The sequence below is a fragment of the Hevea brasiliensis genome, chromosome 12 (assembly GCF_030052815.1).
Source record: "Hevea brasiliensis isolate MT/VB/25A 57/8 chromosome 12, ASM3005281v1, whole genome shotgun sequence".
Lineage (NCBI taxonomy): Eukaryota > Viridiplantae > Streptophyta > Magnoliopsida > Malpighiales > Euphorbiaceae > Hevea > Hevea brasiliensis.
In genome coordinates this window covers 25,121,168-25,131,313 of record NC_079504.1, presented here as the reverse complement: position 1 = coordinate 25,131,313, position 10,146 = coordinate 25,121,168, and the positions used below count along the sequence as shown (strand labels likewise).

At 33.8% G+C, this 10,146-nt stretch overlaps 1 non-coding gene across 1 annotated transcript; it reads left to right on the top strand.

Moving 5' to 3' along the window:
- The first annotated feature begins 5,632 nt into the window (after nt 1-5,632).
- Nucleotides 5,633-5,739, top strand: LOC131171526 (small nucleolar RNA R71). Its single transcript, XR_009142186.1, has one exon. It is a non-coding gene; the product is annotated as a small nucleolar RNA R71 (small nucleolar RNA).
- Nucleotides 5,740-10,146: the final 4,407 nt, after the last annotated feature.

Below are 10,146 nucleotides of genomic sequence, written 5' to 3'. Positions count from 1 at the left end.
CTGCACAAAAGTGCGTAAAACGTGATCTGCAATTCTTTGGAAAAAGAATGCAGAAAGTGCTCCTCCTTCTCTCTTTCTAACTTTTCCGAATTTGCCTCCCTTGCTCTCTATGGAAAGAAAATGATAAAATGGGTCTTTATATAGGCTAAGGGTCTGCCCTAGAATGGGTAAAAGGGGGAAGGTTCCAGAGAAAGTGAGGTAAAAAGCTGGAGTAACGGAAATGCCACGTCAATTATTTCCAGTAAAAATGACATAAGCGAGTCGGTTGTGTCGTGGGTTGTGTTATGCGGGTTGTGTCGCTCTCGGCGTGAATATCGGCCAGTCGACACAACTGCGACATAAGCTAATTCTTTGCAGCAGTTGTGTCGCTCGGCCATTTTACTCAACTTCAAAATTTTTGCAATTCGACTTTAATCTCCTCCAAATGGCTACTCTGATCAAAATTCATCAAATTTCTCCAGATTTAACCTACAAAGCAAATAAATTCCAAAAATTAAACTAAGAAATGTGAAAATTGTAAAATTGACTAAATATATACTAATATCTAAAATAATAGCTATGAATAAGGGTAAATTATGTGCAAAAATTATACCTAAATGATGATATAAAATGCATGCATCATTTTGGCAGAAAAGAAAAATGACAAAAAATGAGACCTGAAAGCTGCATAAGTTATGCAGTTACTTATGCACATTTCAATAAGATTCAGATTACAATAAAATGCTTTGCAAGTTTGAAAAATACACAAGAATAAAGAATGTAACCTTGTGAAGTATAAATCATGAGAAACTATCATAAAAAACACATTAATATATGCAAAATCCATCACAATTGCACCATAAAAGCTTGTAGAAGAAAGTTCTGCATAAGAGACATATGTGAGTTATGCCATTTCAACTCAAACCCTGCAAATTAACATTCTAGCACATTAAAGCTCAATAAAAATCTGCACAAAATTGCACTTATCCATTAAAAAAAAAATAAACTCTCCAAGTTTTGCCAAGAAAATGCAGCATGTGCACATTGAATCACATAACCCAATTAAGTTCAGAACTACTAAAATGACCCACTTGCCATCATATTAACATGATAAGCACAATTACATAAAAGTTACACACCCAACCTCAATAAAGAAGCAAATAACATATGCTGCAAACCCTTTTTGCTAAAAATTTTCTGCATAAGCCAAGAAGGGGTCCTGCACAGGTTATGCAATGAAAGTAAACCAATCTTGGGAGAGTTAATGGATAAAATATCAGATTAAGAGTTACTTCCCAGCAGTGCAACAACCTTCATCCATTGAAATACATCTACAAAAGACAAAATTCAGCAATGTCAAAAATTGAATTTGGGGAGATTTAAGATAAAAAAAAAAAAGGTAATGCAAATAAAAGTAAATCAACAAAAGCAAAATAAAAAAACTTGGGGTGCCTCCCAAGAGCGCTAATTTATAGTCCTTAGCTGGACTCTTCATGCATCTCACTAAAAAGGAGGTGAGGGATCAGAGAGCTTGTAACAGCTTGCTCCCTTTATTGGGTCTCCAGTTATGTAATGTTTCAATCTATGCCCATTGACCTTAAAATTCCCAGATTTTTCACTCCAAATTTCAATTGCTCCATAAGGGAAAACCTTAGAAACTCTATATGGACTAGTCCACCTTGATTTAAGTTTTCCAGGGAACACTTTCAATCTTAAGTTGAACAACAAAACTGAATCACCTTCTTTAAATTCCTTTTTCCTAAGATGCTTATCATGCCAAACTTTAGTTCTTTCTTTATAAATACAGGCACTTTCATAGGCATCCATCCTCAATTTTTCAAGCTCATTAAGTTGCAGTAGCCTCTTCTCACCAGCTTGCTTGAGATCAAAATTCAAGGTCTGAATGGCCCAATATGCTTTATGCTCTAGCTCCACAGTTAAATGACAAGACTTACCATACACCAACCTAAAGGGAGTAGTTCCTATAGGGGTTTTGTAAGTAGTCCTATATGCCCATAAAGCATCATCTAGTTTGACAGACTAATCTTTCCGAGAATTGCTCACTGTTTTCTCCAAGATATGTTTTAGTTCTCTGTTAGAAATTTCAACTTGTCCTGAAGTTTGAGGATGGTATGGGGTAGCTAGTTTGTGCATTACCCCATACTTCCTCATTAAGCTCTCAAATTGCTTATTACAAAAATGTGAACCCCCATCACTAATTACAGCCCTTGGAGCTCCAAATCTACTCAAGACAAATTTCTTCAAGAATTTCACTACCACCTTAGCATCATTAGTTGGAGTTGCAATAGCTTCTACCCACTTTAACACATAGTCAACTCCAACTAGAATGTATTTATTACCATATAAAGGAGGAAATGGGCCCATAAAATCTATTCCCCATACATCGAATAATTCCATCTCAAGAATATCATTTAGGGGCATTTCATCTCTTTTTGACAGATTTCCACTTCTTTGACATTTATCACATTCTAACATAAATTTCCTCACATCCTTGAAAAGGTTTGGCCAAAAGAAACCAGCCTGCAGAATTTTACTAGCTGTTTTAGAGATTCCAAAGTGTCCTCCATAATCAGAAGCATAGCAATGATGCATAACACTCTCTATCTCCTCAACAGGAATACATCTTCTTATTAAACCATCACAACATCTCCTAAAGAGTAAAGGATCATCCCATCTATAAAATTTTGCCTCATGTAAAAACTTTTTCTTTTGTTGCCATGTCATTCCTAGAGGTAAACTTCTACAAGATAGATAATTCACCAAGTCTGCATACCAAGGTAGTTTAGCAACAAGAGAGAAAAGTTGTTCATCCAAGAAAAACTCATCAATAGGGACTTCATCCATTTCTTCATCATCTAATTTCAACCTACTAAGATTATCCGCAACAACATTTTTAGCTCCTTTATTATCTCTAATTTCCAAATTAAACTCTTGTAGCATTAGAATCCACCTAATGAGCCTAGGTTTAGCCTCCTTTTTACAGAGTAAATACCAGATAGCAGCATGATCTGAAAATATAACCACCTTTGAGTCAATAATGTAAGGTCTGAACTTTTCCAATGCAAAGACAATTGCTAAGAATTCCTTTTCAGCTGTTGCATAATTTGTTTGAGCCTCATCCAGTGTTCTACTAGCATAATAAATAGCATAAGCCCTTTTGTCCTTTCTTTGACTAAGAACAACTCCAATTGCATAGTTGCTAGCATCACACATAATTTCAAAAGGTAGGCTCCAATCAGGCAATTGCATGATTGGTGCAGTGATAAGAGCTTGCTTCAACCTACAAAAGGCATCCAAACACTCTTGGTCAAATACAAATGGTGTGTCATGACTTAACAAATGAGACTAAGGTTTGGCTATTTTAGAAAAATCCTTGATATAGCATCTGTAGAACCCGGCATGTCCTAAAAAACTTCGAATTCCTTTGACATTGGTAGGAGGAGCCATCTTCTCTATCACTTCATGGCTTTATCAACCTCTATTCCTCTGTTAGACACCAAATGTCCAAGCACTATCCCTTCCTGAACCATGAAATGACACTTTTCCCAGTTTAACACAAGGTCAGTATCTGCACATCGTTGCAAAACTTTAGAAAGGTTAGCCAAGCATATGTCAAATGAAGATCCATAAACAGAAAAGTCATCCATAAAAACCTCCATTATATCTTCAATGAAATCTATTAAGATTGCCATCATACACCTTTGAAAAGTGGTTGGTGCATTACACAACCCAAATGGCATCCTCCTATAAGCAAAGTTTCCTTATGGACAAGTAAAAGTGGTTTTCTCTTGATCATTTGGATGGATAGGGATTTGGAAAAATCCTGAATACCCATCTAAATAGCAAAAATAAGAATGCCTAGCCAGTCTTTCTAACATTTGATCAATGAAGGGAAGTGGAAAATGATCTTTTCTAGTGGCAATATTTAATTTTCTGTAATCTATGCACATTCGCCAACTAGTCACTATTCTAGTGGGAATTAATTCGTTATTTTCATTTTTGACCACTGTCATTCCACCTTTTTTAGGGACAACATGTACTGGACTCACTCAAGTACTGTCTGAGATAGGATATATGATCCTTGCATCAAGCAACTTCAAAATTTCTTTTTTAACAACTTCTTTCATATTTGGGTTCAACCTCCTCTAATGTTCAATAGATGGCTTACAATTTTCTTCTAAAATAATTCTGTACATGCAAAAGTGTGGACTTATTCCCTTAATGTCATCTATGGTATATCCTAAAACTTTTGTAGAGGGGCATAAGGCTAACACTAGCCCCTAAATCACATAAAGCTTTTGTAGAACATGATCCCCCAATGTGGCATGGAATTGAAAAACTCCATGGATCCTTGAGCTTTGGAGGAAGTTTCCTTTGGAGGATAGCTCTGCATTCTTCTGTCAAAGCTACAGTTTCATAGTCTTCAAGTTTCCTCTTGTTTGAGAGAATTTCTTTTAAAAATTTTGCATAAGAAGGCATTTGTGAAAGAGCTTCAATAAAAGGCACATTTATGTATAGCTTCTTCAAAACCTCTAAGAACTTTCCAAATTGCTTATCAAGCTTGGCTTTCTGAAATCTTTGTGAAAAGGGAAGCTGTGGCTTGTAAGGCTCTGGAGGTGTATACTTGTCTTCCTTCTCTTCAATTTTCTCTTTACCTTTTTCTGTACTTTCTTTCTCACTTTTTTGTTTTTCACTCTCATTAATTTCTTTCTCATGTTCTCTCTTCTCACTATTTTCACTTTTCTCATTTTTTTCACTCTTCTCATTATTTACAACCTTCCCACTTCTTAAAGTAATAGCTTGACACCGCTCTCTTGGGTTTTCTGATTGACTTGGAAGTTTTCCAAAAGACTTGGTACCTGAGAAAGATGCTTGTTGTGCAATCTGATTTTTTAACATTCTGTTATGTGTTTGCATCTGTTCTAGCCTTGCTTTCATCTCTCTCATCTCTTCATCATGCTTAGTTTGGTTAGCAAGAATCTGTTGTAATAAAGCTTATGTGGTGGAACTTTGTTCTTGCTATTTTGGTTAATGTGCAGGATTCATGTTTCTCTGCTGAAAATTAGGCAATGGTTGCCTATTTTGCTGATATGGAATTCCTTGTTGCTGTTGTGGTTGAAGATTCTGATTTGGGACTTGATTTTGCTGATTTCCCCATGAAAAGTTGGGATGATTCCTCCAAGTTGGGTTATAAGTTTGAGAGTAAGGATTCCCCATTTGCTTGTTTCCATAATTACCAACATATGCAGCTTGCTTTCCATAGTCTACTCCACAGCTGGTAGTTCCTTCTGCATAAGCAACTTATTGTGAACTTCTAGATGATGATGATGAACTAACCAATATACTTAAATCTTCCATCTTCTTAGCCAAAACATTTGTAAGTGCATCAAACTTTGCATTAATCATGTTGAATGGATCAAGTTCATACATTCCAGCAGCTTGCCTCTTTTAAGTTGGAGTTGGTCCTCTTGGACTACTCCAAATATGAGTATTCTTTGCAATTTTCTCCAATAGCTCATAAGCTTCATCTTCATGCTTCATAATAAATTCTCCTCCTGTTTGAGCATCAATAATCCCTCTAATTGTAGGAGTAATATTGGTGTAAAAATTCTGATTTATCATCCATTTTGGAATGGCATGATGTGGGCATTGTCTCTCTAATTCCTTCCATCTCATCCATGATTCATATAGAGTTTCATCTTCCCTTGGTCTGAAAGCTGTCATTTGATTCCTCAATTCTTGAGTTTTTCCAGGTGGAAAATATTGTGCAAGAAATGCATTAGTGAGTTGCTCCCAATTTATAATGGAGTTGTGAGGTAGAGAATCAAGCCAATCCAATGCTCTATCCTTTAAAGAGAATGGGAATAGCTTCAATCTTGCTGCATCATTAGATACTCCAGGTTGTTTTTGCATATCACAAATCATAGTAAACTTCTTTAGATGTGTGTGTGGATTTTCAGAAGGATGTCCACCAAATTGAGAATTTTGAATCTTTTGAAGAACTCCAAAATCCATCTTGTAACTATTTGCATCAATTCTTGGTCTTGCTATACTCTCTCTCAAATCATCAAAACGAGGAAATGCATGATCCATCATACTTCCTGTTTTTTTATTGTTTCGATCATTTCCAGCATTACCACCACCAATTCTAGTTCTTTCATCAGCCATGTCTACTTCAATTTCAGTTACTCTTAAGGCTTCTTTCCTTTTTCTGGTTTCTTTCTTGTTGGCTCTACAAAATTTCTCAATTTCAGGATTAAACAATAAGGATATGTCACTTGTGCTTCTAGCTCTTCTCATAAAAGATTAAGAGTACCTAAAAAAGAACAAACAAACACAAAATGAAAAGATAACAAAGATAAAACTATAAACAACTAAAATAATCAAGAATTCAATCTTAAACAAACAACTCCCCGGCAACGGCGCTAAAAACTTGATGTGACCCAACCGCAAGTGCACGGGTCATACAAGTAATATAGAAAAGATATCGTTCCCACGAGGAGTTGTGTTAATGATTGAATTTTTGATATGAAAATTGACTAATTTGAGCTATTTTTGAAATTAAAGCAATAAATTGATAGATATTGAAGTGTGAAATCTATATGTGTAAAATTAATAATCTATTCAACAATGTAATGATTTAACTAAATTTGCATCAAATTAAAATAAGTAAATTGAAATATGGCAAGATTTAAAATGGCAAGTAATTAAATTCGATTAGAAATTAACAATAATAAAAGAGGCGATTCCGGAGTTCGGGAGTTCATATTCAAGCTATTTTGGGATTTTTAAATTGGTTATCCAATCTTATGGAACTTACAGGTTTTAAGGAGATTAATTTTTAAATCTTTTGAATACCCTTTCGAGTGGGACAAAGAGTGGCTTAATCAATTTAATCCTACTTTCATGAAGTTAAAATTAATCAAGACCCATTAAGTTCCTTAATTAATCTGTAAATCCTCTTAATCCTTAGTCTATTTCTAGATCTAAGTTAATTAAGTCCAATTTCTTGATTATCTATCATAAGATTTTCTCCTTTCGGTGCTTCAACCATACATTAAGAACAACACTTAATGGGATCCTACACTAAGCATGTCATTGAGTACACAAGAAATGAATAAAACTCATTAAAACCACAAAATATGGATTACCCAATCAAAATCCACAAAATATCTCAAATATTACATCATCACTCCAGAATCTAATGAAAACTACTCACTATCCATAATATTTACAAGAAATTCTGAGTTAATATGGAAATAAGTCTTTAATCTAAGCTAAGAACTAAGAAACCCAATACAAGAAAGGTAGGAAATATGCAAGAAAGGAAAGAAATCTCCAAATCTGGTCTAGAAATGGAGAGGTGACGTTTTGCTCTCTAATTTCTGACTCTTCCCCTGTTGCTGCTCCTTTTGTGTCTCCTCCTACTTTTCCAAAATGAGATAAGGGCCTATTTATATCTTTTTCTGACTAGTAGCCCTAAAATGGTGTGTTTGAGGTGTGTTTTTCATGTGGGAATCTTCTGCCAGCTCATTATGAAGACTCTATAAAACTGCATAAGTAGACTGCATAAGTTATGCAGTCCCTTATGCAGTTTTCGGCAGATTTCTGGGCCTTCTGTGTGAAGCTGCATAAGCAAGGAGCAAGTCTACATAAGTCATGCAGTGACTTATGCAGATTTCGGCAGGAAAGGAAAAATTGCTTCTTCTCCCTGTGCAGAACTGCACAACTTATGCTGCAAGTCATGCACAATTTAGCCACTGCATAATTCAACTTTCAAACTTGTTTTTTGATATCTTTGGTTGTAGAAATCATTCCTCATTGGCAAAATTTCTTTTTTAGTCCCTCAAAAATACCATTTTTCCTACAAAATAAAGTAAAATTATAAATTAATCCAAAAATTGGCAATCATGAAAAACTATCTAAATTACTAATAAAATTAACTAAAAGTGACTAACAATTAAATAAAATGGGCATGAAATTAAACCTAAATGACTATGCAAAATGCATGTATCATATGGCTCCTGCAAAATGACGTTTCTTTTAAAGGCGCCCAACCATGTCATGTAGAGCATTGTGCAGTACCATTATTGTTAGGAGAAATTCTTGCCTAAACTCAAATTGCTATAGACTCAATTCATGTATTTAATGAGTGAATGTCATCACATATTTTATATCGTGCGTGATTGGGTGATAGGTAGTGATGCGGTGCACAAATTAAGACTAGACCCAAATATAATTTCTTTGATTGCTCTCTAAACAGTTGACAACCCCTGATCATTGTTATGAGGTTGATTATCACCACCATGGTGTCGTATAGCGCAGAAAAGAATTGATCAAACTCTTCAAGATAAATAAGATATAATATAAGATCTTAAGAAATACAGTATTCAATCTAGAATCTAAAGATAAAATAAAGCAAATCAGCTTTATTAAGAAGAAAATTTCATTAAAATAAATCTAAAAACTTGTACATAAAGAAAATATAATTGGAATTTATAGAGTTCCAAATCCTAAAATTTTTAATCTAAATAAAAAATATATTTAAAAACCTAAATTAAGTAGAATTAGAAGTAATATTTTAGAGTTCTAATTAGACTAAGAAATATAAATAAAATTTATCCAAGAAAATAAAGAATCTATCTAAAACTATAAGTCCTCGTGAAATACGAAAAACACAAGTATTCGAGTCTGGTCTTGATTTACTAGACTAAGTTTAGGCAAAAAAAAAATCCCATTTTTAAAGTGTCTCTTTGGATGAAAAGTGGAAGTGCTTACCTTCCATACACAGGTCTCCAAATGATCCTGCACAAACACTAGAGTCACAAGGCCTATCTTGCATTGGAATCCACCTCCCTCTAACTATTTAAAAGGGAACACCAAAGGCTCTATTTTTGGAAGGTTTGGATTCAGCGGCATGGGAGGTGTTTTAAGAGAAAACTTTGGTTTGGTGAGATGCATGTTTTCTTGCCCAATTGGCCCCCCATGATTTCAACGATGCCAATGAAGCTGAGCTTCTCCTGATTCATAGAGCTCTCTCGCTTTTCATATAATTTTTGCAAAATAATAATTCCCCTAATATCTTTATTGAATTTTTCTTATTTAAACTCGAACCACATTGACCCAAGATACAAGATGCATGGTGAGACTAATTTATTAAATATATGGGTCCCATATAATTGTATATTGAGTTCATGATAGACCGGGTCTAGGTAAGAATTTTCAATCTTGATTATCCAAAGTAAGTCAAGGAATGTGCTATCATGACTAGATGGGTGTTAGTGAGGGCAAATTATACAGTACATCCAGTGCACTAAAAAATAGTGCACTACATACTCATATAAAAACAGTTACACAATATAAATAGAAAGATAGGACCCACTGTTTTATTGGTAAATGTGCATGTACACCGGGTACACCTAATAATTTGTCGTTGGTGAGGGTTCTTGGAGAATTTTTTTTTTAAAGATTAAAAACTCATTAAGACTTTTATCGAAATAAATCATTTGCGAAAATTGAATTCTCACAAAATGATACTTAGATTTCCATATGTGAGAATTGAAGTCTCACAATTTGTTCTCAGATAACTGAAAACCTATAAAAGCTTCTATTTTTCAATTTACCAAATTGGTGGATTTGTAAAATTTAATTTTTTAAAACATTCAAACACTTTAATAAAAACTTTCCCTTTCCCCTAAACACAAAAAAATTAAAAAATTATGAAGTTTTGAAAACCATGAAAAACCATAATTTGAAAATTTTTATTTTATAAAATTTTATTTTACTCCATCTCCTTTAAAATTTCGTCATTCCGAATATAAAAATTAATAAAAAAAATTAATTGAATTGAATTCTTATAAAATTTTACATTCTAAAAAAGTGATAAATGAATTAGGTGAGAATTCAGGCTGGGGGTCAAAACCAAATCAGTTCACAATAAACATAAAAAGAATAAATGCATCATTAATTAAATGAAATTTTATTTTAATTTAATTTAAAAAAATAAATGCATCATTTTAAGGAAAAAGATAAACATAAAAAAATAAATAAATGCCACCGATTAAACTATAAATTGCTACAAATAGATTCTCCTTCCTGCCCATGATATATCCTAACCTCATAAAGCATACTAACTGTTATCTAAGA